Source organism: Oncorhynchus gorbuscha, linkage group LG23, assembly GCF_021184085.1.
Source record: "Oncorhynchus gorbuscha isolate QuinsamMale2020 ecotype Even-year linkage group LG23, OgorEven_v1.0, whole genome shotgun sequence".
NCBI lineage: Eukaryota > Metazoa > Chordata > Actinopteri > Salmoniformes > Salmonidae > Oncorhynchus > Oncorhynchus gorbuscha.
In genome coordinates this window covers 47,609,740-47,624,173 of record NC_060195.1, presented here as the reverse complement: position 1 = coordinate 47,624,173, position 14,434 = coordinate 47,609,740, and the positions used below count along the sequence as shown (strand labels likewise).

Below are 14,434 nucleotides of genomic sequence, written 5' to 3'. Positions count from 1 at the left end.
CCAACAGGACAACGACCCTAGGCACACAGCCAACACAATGCAGGAGTGGTTTCAGGATGTTCTTGAGTGGCCCAGCCAGAGCCCGGGCTTGAACCCCATCGAACATCTCTGGAGACACCTGAAAATAGCTGTGCAGCAAAGAACCCCCTCCATTCTGACAGAGCTTGAGAGGATCTGCAGAGAAGAATGGGAGAAACTCCCCAAATACAGGTGTGCCAAACTTGTAGCGTCATACCCAAGAAGACTCAAGACTGTAGTCTCTGCCAAAGGTGCTTCAACAAAGTACTGAGTAAAGGGTCTGAATACTAACGTAAACGTGATATATATTTTTTTATAAATGTTCCAAAATATCTAAGCCTGTTTTTGCTTTGTCATTTTGTGGTATTGTGTGTAGTTTGATGGGGAGGGGGGGACTATTTAATACATTTTAGAATATGCCTGTAATGTAACAAAATGTGGAAAAAGTCGTGCCTGAATACTTACTTATTTTACAATAATGTGTTGATCTATGCATAAACGTATACATATTTCCCCAACATATTCAAATGTTATACGGGTTACGGTTAGAATGATTTCCATCAGTACCGTTACTTTTCAAAACAATCTCTACTATAGCCATACAACGATCCCTTCCTGTTTACAACTTAAGGCCATAAATGGTGCAGTCTGGTAGGCTACATAGTAATCTACTCAATAGCCCAATCCCTCAGCTGCATAGCAAAACAAGTGTCAGGGCTGCCATTTTGCTGGAAAAAAATGTAACTTTTTTTTAGGAAGTACAATTGCGCTGGGGATTCTTATCAAGCAAATGCCAGCTGACTATGGTGGTCTTTATCTGCCTAAGTATAATTAATTAGGCAGAAAGCTGTCTGATAACATGCCTGAAAGATAGTGGCGGTAGCCACTTTGCCTGTCTATTAAAATCCAGATAGACACCCGGAATGTAAGTAATCATGACCAAGCAGTCATTGTGGACTCTACCGGACCATGAAAATGGACACAGATGGGAATGTTCCATGCACCCGATTAGCAGATGAAAGCATGAGTGAACACAATATGTTTCCACCGTTTCCATGTGCATTATTTCTAGGACATCGTTTTGTCAGGCCATCTGCTCTCCCAGACTCCCACCACTACACAGGTTGTGAGCCTGAGTGCTTTCATTGTAATTGGATGTTCACTAGCAGGATGTTTTTAACTTGTTTCGATAGCCATTTCTACTAGAGTAAATGTGCACATTGATTTACAGATTACAGGTGGCAAGAGCCACAAACCTGTCTGAAAACACCCAGCGGAGAATGTACTGCAAGTTAAATTCAAATTCTCACATAGTAGGAGAACGAATGATAATCGCCCTCTTAATATACAACAGTCTCCACTGATGTACAGTACATGTATTCAATAGAATGTCTATGGTGCTGAAGCATAGAAACACCCTGCATTTTTTTGGTTTACGGCTTGATCATGCTGCTGCTCTCCCCCTGTATATACTAAAGCCATTTCCCCATGGGCATCATCGGCACATATTTGTATTTTTTATTCCATGCACTCCTTTTCTTTCCCCAACTCAGCTGCCGCGAGATAGGGAGACTTGCATTTCAATTATAGATTGGTATCACATTCAACTATTTTCTTTAATCCCCTTTCCCTTGACAAAAGGTCAAAGCCCACGCCATCTTTTTCAGTCTGACCATCTTTATAAATCGTACCTTATGAGGCCTCTGCTTTTCATTCTGATCCTTCACCTCTATTATATTCATTAGTAACCTGGACTGAATGTACACACATATGGCCATTCTGACAGTTTGTAACAGCATTACATCTCTATATTTGTGTTCTTTATTCCTGCTATGAGTCTTTCTATTTCTCGTCTTTTTTTTTCAACGATTGCCCTTATCAAATATTACCCTGATACCTTATCCATCATATTGCTTTCAAACCATGCACTTCATCCCCAATGGATGTCGAATAGGGAATTGCATTACAGTTATCTGCTTTTCATTTTTGAGATCAGTGTGCTTGACATGTTTTGTTTTTTTATTAACATCTCAGGTCAGGTGTACATGTTTTGTTCTGCGAGTATTCGGCGGAGCTTTCCAACCTTATTAAGATTCACCGTGTCTTCAACATAATTGCACCTTTCATCCTTAGCGCACAGCTAGATGTACTGTAATTTGCCTTCATTTCTTGGATGTGCACCCAGTGAAGCGTTATCGGGAGCACTTATATAATATTTTTTTGTTCAACACTTGATTAGATAATAGATGTCTTCCTTAGCCGTTGGTGTGCTTTCTCGCATATCTCACTTTTTTATGTGGTGTCCATTCAATGTGGTCTCGGGCGATACATATTATTCTGTATGTAAATCTGTTAAAACCCCATTTAGTATGGTGTGTTATGTTAGGTTACATTATGAATGGAATAGCGGTTTTACAATAGGATACGAATTAGAGGACGTATCATACCATATGTCTTACCTGGTGATACAATAGCATACAAATGGAATGACGTAATGATCATACATCCTGGAGGACTTATAGTGTTGCACATCTTTATCGGAGACCAGGTTGCTTGTTGCACATAACAACAAAGGAGAAATATGGGAAAAATGTGCATCGTAGAGGAACTAAAGATAAAGGTTAGTAGAAGTAAAATGACAAATGAAAGGTGTATTTATGTAGCAGGTTAGGTGAATTGGGTAAGATAAGCATTCCGGAAACACAATTTTGTTGAAATATCTAATTTGGTCCTCCCAAGTGGCACAGTGGTCTTAGGCACTGCATCACAGTGCTAGCTGTGCCACTAGAGATTCTGGGTTCGAGTCCAGGCTCTGTTGCAGCCGGCCGCGACCGGGAGACCCATGGGGCGGCGCACAATTGGCCCAGCGTCATCCAGGTTAGGGGAGGTTTGGGCCAGCAGGGATGTCCTTGTTCCATCGTGCACTAGCTCCTCCTGTGGCGGGCCGGGCGCAGTGCACGCTGACACGGTCGCCAGGTGCACGGTGTTTCCTCCGACACAATGGTGCGGCTGGCTTCCGGGTGAAGTGGGCATTGTGTCAAGAAGCAGTGTGGCTTGGTTGGGTTGTTTCGAAGGACGCAAGGCTCTCGACCGACGCCTCTCACGAGTCCGTACGTTGCAGCGATGAGACAAGACAGTAACTACCAAATGGATATCACCAAATTGGGGAGAGAAATGGGTAGAAGTAAAAAAATATATATATATATATATATATATATATATATATATATATATATATATATATATACACACACACAAATATACAAAAATGGTTCGCTCCTACAGACAGCGAGTCAGGTGGCTGTGGCATGCTATATAAAGCATGCAGACGTGCAAAGAGGCATTCAGTTATTGTTCGACTGACTGTTAGAATGGGCAAAATACAGCTGAAGTCAGAAGTTTACATACGCCTTCGTCAAATACATTGAAACTCAGTTTTTCACCATTTCTGACATTTAATCCTAGTAAGAATTAACTGTTTTAGGTCAGTTAGGATCACCACTTTATTTTAAGAATGTGAAATGTCAGAATAATAGTAGAGATAATGATTTATTTCAGCTTTAATCTCTTTCAAACACATCCCCAGAGGGTCAGAAGTTTACATAAACTGAATTAGTATCTGGTACTTTGTTGTCCTTAAGCCATTTTGCCACAACTTTGAAAGTATGCTTGGAGTCATTGTCTATTTGGAAGACCCATTTGCGACCAAGCTTTAACTTCCTGATTGAGGTCTTGGGATGTTGCTTCAATATATCCACATAATTTTCCTCCTGGTGATGCCATTTGTTTTGTGAAGTGCACCAGTCCCTCCTGCAGCAAAGCACCCCCACAACATGATGCTGCCATCTCCATGCTTCACGGTTGGGATGGTGTTCTTCCCCTTTTTTTCTTCAAACATAACGATGGTCATTATGGCAAAACAATTACATTTTTCAGACCAGAAGACATTTCTCCAAAAAGTACGGGCTTTGTACTCATGTGCAGTTGCAAACCGTAGTCTGGCTTTTTTTAATGGCGGTTTTGGAGCAGTGGCTTCTTCCGTGCAGAGCGGCCTTTCAGGTTATGTTGATATAGGACTCGTTTTACTGTGGGTATAGATAGTTTTGTACCCGTTTCCTCCAGCATCTTCACAAGGTCCTTTGCTGTTGTTCTGGGGTTGATTTGCACTTTTCGCACCAAGGTATGTTCATTTCTAGGAGACAGAACACGTCTTCTTCCTGAGCGGTATGATGGCTTCGTGGTCCCATGGTGTTTAAACTTGTGTTCTATTGTTTGTACTGCTGAAAGGGGTACCTTCAGGCGTTTTGAAATTGCTCCCAACGATGAACCAGACTTGTGGAGGTCTACAATTTTTTGGCTGATTTCTTTTGAATTTCCCATGATGTCAAGCAAAGAGGTACTGAGTTTGAAGGTAGGCCTAGAAATACATCCATAGGTACACCTCCAATTGACTCAAATTATGTCAATTAGCCTATCAGAAGCTTCTAAAGCCATGATATCATTTTCTGGAATTTCCTGTTTAAAGGCTCTAGTTTTCCTGTTTAAAGGCTTTAATCTCCCTATTTAAAGGCTCTAGTTTAAAAGCTCTAACTTAGTGTATATAACATTTTACCCACTGGAATTGCGATACAGTGAATTTTAAGTGAAATTATCTGTCTAAACAATTGTTGGAAAAATTACTTGTGACATGCACAAAGTTGATGTCCTAACTGACTTGCCAAAACTATAGTTTGTTAACAAGATTTTTGTGGAGTGGTTGAGTTTTAATGACTCCAACCTAAGTGTATGTAAAACTTCCGATTTCAACTGTATAATTCGATTTTTGAGAAAGTAAACTATTTGATTGCACACAAATTGGCCATTTTAATTTATAGGATTCTTCTAATATTAAATAATGATGGTACCTAAACAAAAAAAATTCTGACAATGAGTAAGACATGAGGAATCCAAATAAGTGGTCAAAAGCCATCCACGGACCCCCCACATCCCACGTCAATCCCATCTCAACAACGAGTATACAGCATCAGTTCTCTATATCTGACAAGTAGTATGGAGCTGTGGCTCGGAATATTGTTTCTTCATCCTATGTAATGTATTGTCAGTGAAATTTGTGATATTTTTCCGCCCTGTTCAGAGAAAAAAATATATGGGGGATTGGAAGTGATGCAGACAATTACATTGATGGAAGCTACAATCTGCAATATTAAAGCTGATCTACTCCCCACACCCCGACGGTCAAAGATAAAATTTAGAAAACAATATACTGGTTGTGTCTGATAATCTACCATTCCATCCAGTTTGTTACACTTGATCTTTCTTGAATAAGTTCATCCATGTCTTTTTGTTTTTCATCTAACTTATTCTGAGCCTTTTAGTCTGTCTATTTCCTTTGTTAGTATGGTCTTTTGACCTAAATTGCTTTTATTTTAGAGATGAGTACTGAATTGCATGGCCTCTAAAGGTACATTTAAGTGTCCCATACAATAAGGGGATTTGCTGTACCTAATGTTATGTCGCAAAAATTCAGTTATAAATTCCTCTGTCCTAGTGAAAACAAGTTATCATCCAATAGGCTTTGATTAGATTTCCAATATCCCTGCCCACGTGGAAATTCAGTAAGAGTAAAGTATATGCCAATTATCTGATGGTCCGACCGCATTCTATCCCTTATCAACACTTAAAAAAAACTTTTGGTGCCAACGAGAATGACATAAGAAAGAAGTCGACGAGATTGATTATTCCTGCACCATGTATATCTCACTAAGTCAGGATATTTAAACCTCCATATATCCACTAGTTCCAATATATCCATGACATTAATGATTTCCTTAAGATCATGAGGATGATCGCTTGTAGTGTGACTTCCTTTACAGTCCATTGAGGTATTTAAAACCATATTATAATCTCCCACCATAATAACAGAGTATTATATTGCTTGCAGGGTTGATCATTTATTATATATATTTTCAAAGCGTGGATCATCATGATTTGGTCTGTAAAGGTTAATGAGCCATATGTTTATGGTCCAATAACATATTTAAAATCATCCATCTACCTTGCAGATCTGTTTGGACAATTTCCACATTCGGATCAAAATTACTGTTAATTAATATCATCACCCCTTTTGAATTTCCTGTAAACAATAGATATTATATTCCATCTCTTTGAGCCAGGTAAGTATTGTTATTCTATTATCTGCTAAGCCATTACAATTAACTGGCTATACTTATTTCACCATAATGAGACACAATTTCAAATCTATTTATCGTAATATCCATACCTCATGAGAGCCAGTTTCATCATAGCGCTTGATGGTTCTTGCGACTGCACTTGAAAGTTCTTGAAATGTTTCCGTATTGACTGACCTTCATGTCTTAAAGTAATGATGGACTGTCGTTTCACTTTGCTTATTTGAGCTGTTCTTGACTTAATATGGCGCACTGGCAAGGAAAGAAATTCCACAAGTGAACTTTTAACAAGGCACACCTGTTCATTGAAATGCATTGCAGGTGACTACCTCATGAAGCTGGTTGAGAGAATTTCAAGAGTGTGCAAAGCTACTTTGAAAAATCTCGAATCTCATATATATTTTTATTTGTTTAACACTTTTTTGGTTACATGATTCCATATGTATTATTTCAGTGTTGAGGTCTTCACTATTATTCTACAATGTAGAAAATGGTAAAAATAAAGAAAACACCTTGAAAGAGTAGGTGTGTCCAAACGTTTGACTGGTACTATATATATATATATATATGGATAATCATGTTTTTTACTGCACTGGGGTTCCAGTCTCTTGCTGTTTGACAGACAGTAGGACTGAAATTTTCTATATAGGTTTGAAACCCAGTCAAGCTATCCCCTGCATTCACTACACTACATTTGTCATGCTACAATGCTAATGTACGAAGGTGCATGTGATGAATGTGAATATAATATTTTTCCATTCTCGATAAAGTGCTCTGTACTTGGATGTGCAAGGCTGTGAAAGACACAGTGGGGAAATTAGGGACAGTTTGTACAGAATTGTGTATCAATGAAACAGGTCAAAAAGATTAAGATTAGAAGAGAGTTGTTTACTTTAGAAGGTGCCCTAATCAGCTTTACGGGACACCGTATCATCTGATGTGTATGAAGTATAATTCTGTATATGCATGGGTTTATTAAGCCTAACTGCCCAAGATGAAGTAAACCCGATTTTATTTTTTCTTTCATCTGATGGAATATCCACTACCAAGTTTTTGTTTTACAGGTTTATCAATGATTCTGTATCTCTCCCTTTGAAAGGCTTCCCGAGACAGTTTCCTTAGGAGAGCAGTAGGACAAGACAGTAACTACTACCAATTGGATACCACGAAATTGGGGTGCTTTTTTTAAAGCACCCGGATCCAGATGTGAAGGGACCTCCCAAATTAAGCGTTCACTACGGCCCTTCACCACTTTTACTGTGAGACTGGGGGCGTGCTCGGTCCTCCTTTTCCTGTAGTCTACAATTATCTCCTTTGTCCTGATCATGTTGAGGGAGAGGTTGTTATCCTTGCACCACACTGCCATGTCTTTGACCTCCTCCCTATAGGCTGTCTCATCGTTGTCGGTGATCAGGCCTACCACTGTTGTGTTGTCGGCAAACTTAATGATTTTTTATTTTATTTCACCTTTATTTAACCAGATAAAGCAAAGCAGAGTTTGGATTTGTCTGCCATATAGCACTCTTCTGTCTATTTGAGCTGGTCACTAGGTAATTCTGCAAGTATCCATTTCTGTTTCAGAGCACTCTCGTCTGTGTGCCAGAGTGCAGAATAACTCGTGAATTTATGACGCTCAACACCAGTTGAATATGGCCGGTGTCAGTAAACGTTGGCAAAAAAAGCATCATTAAATTGTTGCTAGGAGCACAGTTAGTCACCAACAATCTGGATAACATGAAAACAGCCTAACCAGCTCTGCTAGGGTGAGTGAAATGGTCAGAGTTTGGGTGGGGGCTAAAGCTTAAGATGATTCTTATGGCATTGTACACAGTCAATTTGAACCAGAGTGACTTGACACAACAACAGGCCAAGCAATGGAAACGACACAGGACGTCTTATTTAATGAAAGGAGTTGCAGTCTGCCGTGAAGCATTCATCCATGTATAAGGGTAAGAGTCTAGCTACAGTTTCAGATACTATACGTTTCTAATTTTGTCAGAAAGTTGTTTTCATTGCAAATCAAAGCATAGTGTTCGCGAGCTAGCTGACATTAGATGGCTGGCTCGCTAGCTAACATTACGTTTATGATCTGTGTATAGTAATGTTCTCAGAATGCCATTTCGCGTGGCTAGTTAGCCTAATGATACCTATTTGGTTAACTTTAGCTAGCTATGACAATCGGTTTGTATTACTAGTACTCTATGGATTGGGGATTATTGTTCATGGTTTAGGTAGCTAGCTAGCTAGCTAGCTCCATGTATAAAGAAAATACCAAGTTAAGGCTAACACAATCGGTTTGTAATGCTAGTACTCTATTGATTATGGTTCATTGTTTAGCTAGCATGTCTAAATCAAAGACTCCACTTCGCCAGTTGTTTACATGACCTATCAAGTTAGGCAGGTGTGTCTGACGGTGATTATGGCTGTCTATTGTATAATAATGGCAAATAATTGTACCTGGAATTTGTATTTCAGCATCAATAGAACACACCTCGCTAACACATCTGACATGTTTGGGCAGTAGGGTAGCCTAGTGGTTAGAGCATTGGACTAGTAACCAGAAGGTTGCAAGTTCAAATCCCCAAGCTGACACGGTACAAATCTGTTGTTCTGCCCCTGAAAATAAGAATTTGTTCTTAATTAACTGACTTGCCTAGTTAAATAAAGGTAAAAAATAAAATAAAAATTAATGATGGCTGCTGTTGTATTTGCTCTTATTAACCAATCGGGCTATTTTCTTATTTTTTTGCATTGTTTGTCAATTATTTTGTACAAAATGTTGCTGCTACCGTGTCTTATGACTGAAAAGTGCTTCTGGACATCAGAACAGCGATTACTCACCTTGAATTGGACAAATAATTGTTCTTTAATGAGTCAGATGGGAAGGATATTCTCCAAACACCCAGACAGGCCCTCATCCCCGTCATTTGCAGGAAAAAGAAAGAGATTTTGCGGATGGAGTTTGGGGTGCCTTGTTGAGAATCAGGCGACGAGTGGCTAATCTGACATTGCCATGTTCAGTCTCTGCACACAACCTTGACAAAGGTGCAGTGTGATTAAATGTTGTCCTTGGGCTTTCTGTGGGTGCGAACCCTGGCGTCGTCGAGGTCCTCCCTATTTTCCTTCCGTCTGCCGCCAAGGAAGAGTTTCGCATCCTCTCATGTCCTCCCAAGTCCAAAACCTCCCCACCTCATGTTCACGGTGCTTGGTCCTTTGTTGGTAGGATCTTCTGTCACGGTTGTGTGGAAGAGACGGACCAAGGCGCAGCGTGATTAAAGTTCCACATATTTATTGACGCGAAACTTCCAAACAAAAAGATACAAACAACGATCCGTGACATCTAAGGTGCCACATGCACTAACTCAAAACAAGATCTCACAAAACACAGTGGGACAATGGCTGCCTAAATATGATCCCCAATCAGAGACAACGATTAACAGCTGCCTGTGATTGGGAACCATACCAGGCCAACATAGAAATAAAACAACCTAGATTACCCACCCTAGTCACACCCCGACCTCACTAAAATAGAGAATAAAAAGGTTCTCTATGGTCAGGGCGTGACAGCCCTCCGTACTGTTGGCCAACGTTCAATCGCTGGAAAATAAATGGGCCAAACTAAAAGCACGTATATCCTACCAACGTGACAATAAAAACTGTTATCTTATGTTTCACCGAATCGTGACTGAACGACGACATTAATAACATACAGCTGGCAGGTTATACACTCTCGGCCGGATAGAACAGCAGCCTCTGGTAAGACACGGGGTGGCGGCCTATGTATATTTGTAAACAGCTGGTCCACGATATCTAAGGAAATCTTGAGGTCGTGCTCGTCTGAGGTAGAGTATCTCATGATAAGCTGTAGATAAGCTGTAGCTACCTAGAGAGTTTATCTGTATTTTTCATAACTGTCTACATACCACTACAGACTGATGCTGGCACTAAGACTGCACTCATTGAGCTGTATACCGCCATAAGCAAACAGGAAAATGCTCATCCCCCGCTCCTAGTGGACAGGGAATTTAATGCAGCATGCACTGACAAACTGGCAAGTGTCTTCACTGACATTTTCAACCTCTCCCTGTGCGAGTCTGTAATACCAACATGTTTCAAGCAGACCACAATAGTCCCTGGCCCAAGAACAGAGAAAAATAACACCTATGTGAGAATACTATTCATTGACTACTCCTCAGCAGTCAACACCATAGTGACCTCAAAGCTCATCACTAAGCTAAGAACCCTGGATCTAAACACGTCCCTCTGCAACTGGATCCTGGACTTTCTGGCGGGCCCCCCCAGGAGGTAAGGGTGCGTGTTCAGTCCCCATCCTGTTCTCCCTGTTCACTCACGGCCAGGCATGACTTCAAGTTTCCGATGACACAAGAGTCGTAGGCCTGATCACCAACAACGATGAGACAGTGTATAGGGAGGTCAGAGATCTGATCGTGTGGTGCAAGGACAACAACCTCTCCCTCAACGTGATCAAAGCAAAGAAGTGAATTGTGGACTACAGGAAAAGGTGGACTGAGCACGCCCCCATTATCATCGACTGGGCTGTAATGGAGCAGGTTGAGAGCTTCAAGTTTCTTGGTGTCCACATCACCAACAAACTAACATGGTCCAAGCACACCAAGACAGTCATTAAGAGGGCATGACAAAACCTAATTCCCTTCAGGAAACTGAAAAGGTTTTACACGGGTCCTCAGATCCTCAAAAGTTTTTACAGCTGCACCATCGAGATTATCCTGACGGGTTGCATTACTACCTGGTATGGCAACTTCTCGGCCTCCGACCGCAAGGCACTACAGATGGTAGACCGTACGGCCCAGTACATCACCGGTGCCAAGCTTCCTGCCATCCAGGACTTCTATACCAGGCGGTGTCAGAGAAAGGCCCCAAAGATTGTCAAAGACTCCAGCCACATGGCAAGTGGTACCGGAGCGCCAATGCTAGGTCCAAGAGGCTTCTAAACAGACTCCTGAACATCTAATCAAATGGCTACCCAGACTATTTGCATTGTCCCCCCCTTCTATGCTGCTGCTGCTCTCTGTTATTATCTTTGCATAGTCACTTTAATAACTCTAGCTACATGTACATATTACCTCAATACCAGTGCCCCCTGTATAAAGCCTCGCTATTGTTATTTTACTGCTGCTCTTTAATTACTTTAATTACTTTTTAAACTTTTACTTTTATCTCTTTTCTTTTTTTTGTGGTATTTTCATAATATCTGCATTGTTGGTTAAGGGCTTGTAAGTAAGCATTTCACTGTAAGGTTTACTGTTGTATTTGATGCATGTGACAAATACTATTTGTTTTGACTCACCTCCACCAGTCATTCAAGGAGAATGGTCTAATGCCTCCCATCAAAAAGAGACCTGGCCCAAGCAAGCGCAGCTTACACCTGAAGCATGAGGACTTGCAGCGAGTGGTGAAACGTCATTAACAACTACACAGAGGATAATGCAATAGTGTTACCAGGACGCCACACAGGACACAAACACTTTGGTGCAAAGCTGCTGTCGTCCCATGTGACAAAAGCAGCAGTGTGGCGTCTCTACAAGGAATGGAACACTTGGTATGTAAAGCATAAACAACACGTTTTCATTATTTAACTGACCAACATGACTGGCACTACTTTGATTGATCTCACATTACTTCTGTATTTTCCAGAGGTATGTGTAGTCAGGCTGTGTGTTATCATTTTAACTTCCAATTTCCAAGATTATGTTTCTGTATGCAGTGCTGCTGCTCTGCACATTTGTAGGTAAGTGAAACTTACCTGATAACGATGCATTACAAAATGATATCACGTTTTACATTACATTTTCTTTTCATTAACTTATCTTAATGTTCTTTTGTTGTTTGCAGGTGCACTATCCTTCTGACCCTATGCAGCCAGGTCCCATCTACTTTTTAACTCCTCGCAAGTGTGGCTTGTTTGGTGTCTGCTGTGAAGGAATACCACAACAAGTCAACTACTTGATTGATGTAGGCATGTCATCCAGCAAAGGCAGCAGCGCAGTCATCAACTACATGCACCATTTCTTCACCAACCACGGAGTTGTGGAAACATGTGTGGACCTGAATTGTGATAACTGCAGTGGCCAAAACAAGAACAAGTTTGTGCTCTGGTATTGTGCCTGGTGGACCATACACAAGCTCCAACACAGTCTGGGAGGATGGTACAGTGCTGGTGGAAAGCAATGGCTGGCAACAACATCTGACTCCGTACTTTAGGCCACTGCCACAGTTCAAGCAGTACCAGCGCTTCAGGTGAATATAATTTTCATTGCATTGCATGAGGTTATTCTTCTTATCTGAACTTGGGAGATGAATTGGTGTTGTAATGTCTTATTTAAAAAATATATATTTCCTGTTTTACAGCTTCCATGCTCTGGAGCCTGGTGTTGCTGTCGCCAAGGAGCATTCAAACTCAGTTGGGACCAGGTTTCAGCTGCTGCTCAACACTGACATCCTTCGAGAGGAAGGTCTGCCTGTACAAGCACCACCTGGACTGGACACAGCTAGGCAAACGTATCTTTTTGAGAAGATCAAGGAGTTTTGCGACGAAGAGGCTATGGACATCGCATGCCCTGCACCAAAGTCAAGGGCAGGATAGAAACAGGCTCTCCGAATATAGATTTCCTTGTTCATGCGTTTGTCAGACGGACCAGTCAACAGCATTATCTGCAGTGCCTCTATTCAAATTACTCTCTCATAACACACACGCCATACGTTGCTGCAACACATTTTTTTTATCCTGCTGCTCAGCCACTTTACCCCTGACTGTATGCATATAACTACCTCATCTATCACTATCGTTATTGATATTGTTCGTGCTCATACTGTATATTTTATTTATATTGACATGATCTATTTTTGATATTGCTACTATGCAAGTAACCATTTGGCTGGACCGTTTACACCTTCTGTAGAGACCCATCCACTTGCAAGACAAAAACTGATATATAAAATGAATACTGATATGTGTGGTCATAACAGGATTTTGTGACATATGACACAGACTCACAAAACAAAAATGCTTCGTTTGTAAGTTATGTCTGAGTGTTGGAGTGTGCCCCTGGTTATCCGCCAATAAAAATAAACAAAAACAATCGGGTCTAGTTTAAGAAATTTGAAAAGATTTCTACTTACTTTTGATACTTACTTCAGTATTTATATTTTTGGCAACTTTTACTTCACTACATTCCGAAAGAAAATAATGTACTTTTTTTTAACTGCATACATTTTCCCTGACACCCAAAAGTAATCGTTACATTTTGACAGGAAAATTGTCCCATTCAGAAATTTATCAAGAGAACATCCCTGGTCATCCCTACTGCATTTGATCTCACTAAACACATGCTTCGTTTGTAAATGTCTGAGCGTTGGAGTGTCCCTGGCTATCCGTCAATGAACAAACATTTAAAAAACTATTTGGTTCATCTGGATTACTATAAGGAATTTGAAATTATTTCTGCTTTTACTTTTGATACTTAAAGTATTTGGTTTTAAAAATACTTTACTCAAGTAGTATTTTACTGGGTGACTTTTACTTCAGTCATTTTCTGTTGAGGTATCTTTACATCTGGACACTTTCTGTTCACCTGCAATTTTTCCTTATTGTAGGCTACTACCACTTTTAGTCTTAATCTTTACTACACTACTCACTGTTTAGCACATGGCCTCATATGTGAATCCTTAAAGAGATGGGCGGGGCTAAAGCTTAAGAGGGTGTGAACAATGCTGATTGGGTATAGACAAAGGAGAGCTCTTCACCACATACCAAAATATTCCAAGGCCTATTTCTCAAAAGTGAGTTTACAAGTTTATCAACTTTCGAAGCAGAACTACTTTCCCATTGTTCCTCAACTGTAGTGTATGATAACCTTTTATAGCTCCGAGTCATTTATCAAATGTTTAAAAAAAACACCATTTAACATTTTGCTACATAAGACCAAATCCATGTAAAGACTGATCTTTTTTATAATATGCTAAACCATTACAATTACAACTGGCTATACTTATTTCACCCCTTACTGTAACTAGATACCATTCTCAGTCTAAATTGACCATAATTATTGCTTGTAAATGTACTGTCATAAGAGGTGTTATGACGGTAAACATTTGAGATTTCAAATGGAGAGAGAGGGAGATGAGTGAAGAGAAAGAGAGAGTGAGAGATCAAGTGTGTGTGTGTGTGTATGCGTCCATATGTGTAA

At 40.3% G+C, this 14,434-nt stretch overlaps 1 protein-coding gene and 1 long non-coding RNA gene across 3 annotated transcripts in view; both read left to right on the top strand.

The window, feature by feature from the left end:
* The window catches only part of LOC124011632 (BTB/POZ domain-containing protein KCTD8-like), a 61,067-nt gene that overhangs the window by 23,566 nt on the left and 23,067 nt on the right, over positions 1–14,434 (top strand). The gene's annotated exons all lie outside the window — the stretch shown is intronic.
* LOC124011633 lies at positions 7,637–13,472 on the top strand. Of its 2 annotated transcripts, XR_006834601.1 has the most exons (4): positions 7,637–8,155; positions 11,545–11,976; positions 12,081–12,485; positions 12,597–13,472. It is a non-coding gene; the product is annotated as an uncharacterized LOC124011633 (long non-coding RNA). The 2 variants fall into 2 exon arrangements; XR_006834600.1 differs by having other exon boundaries at positions 11,545–12,485.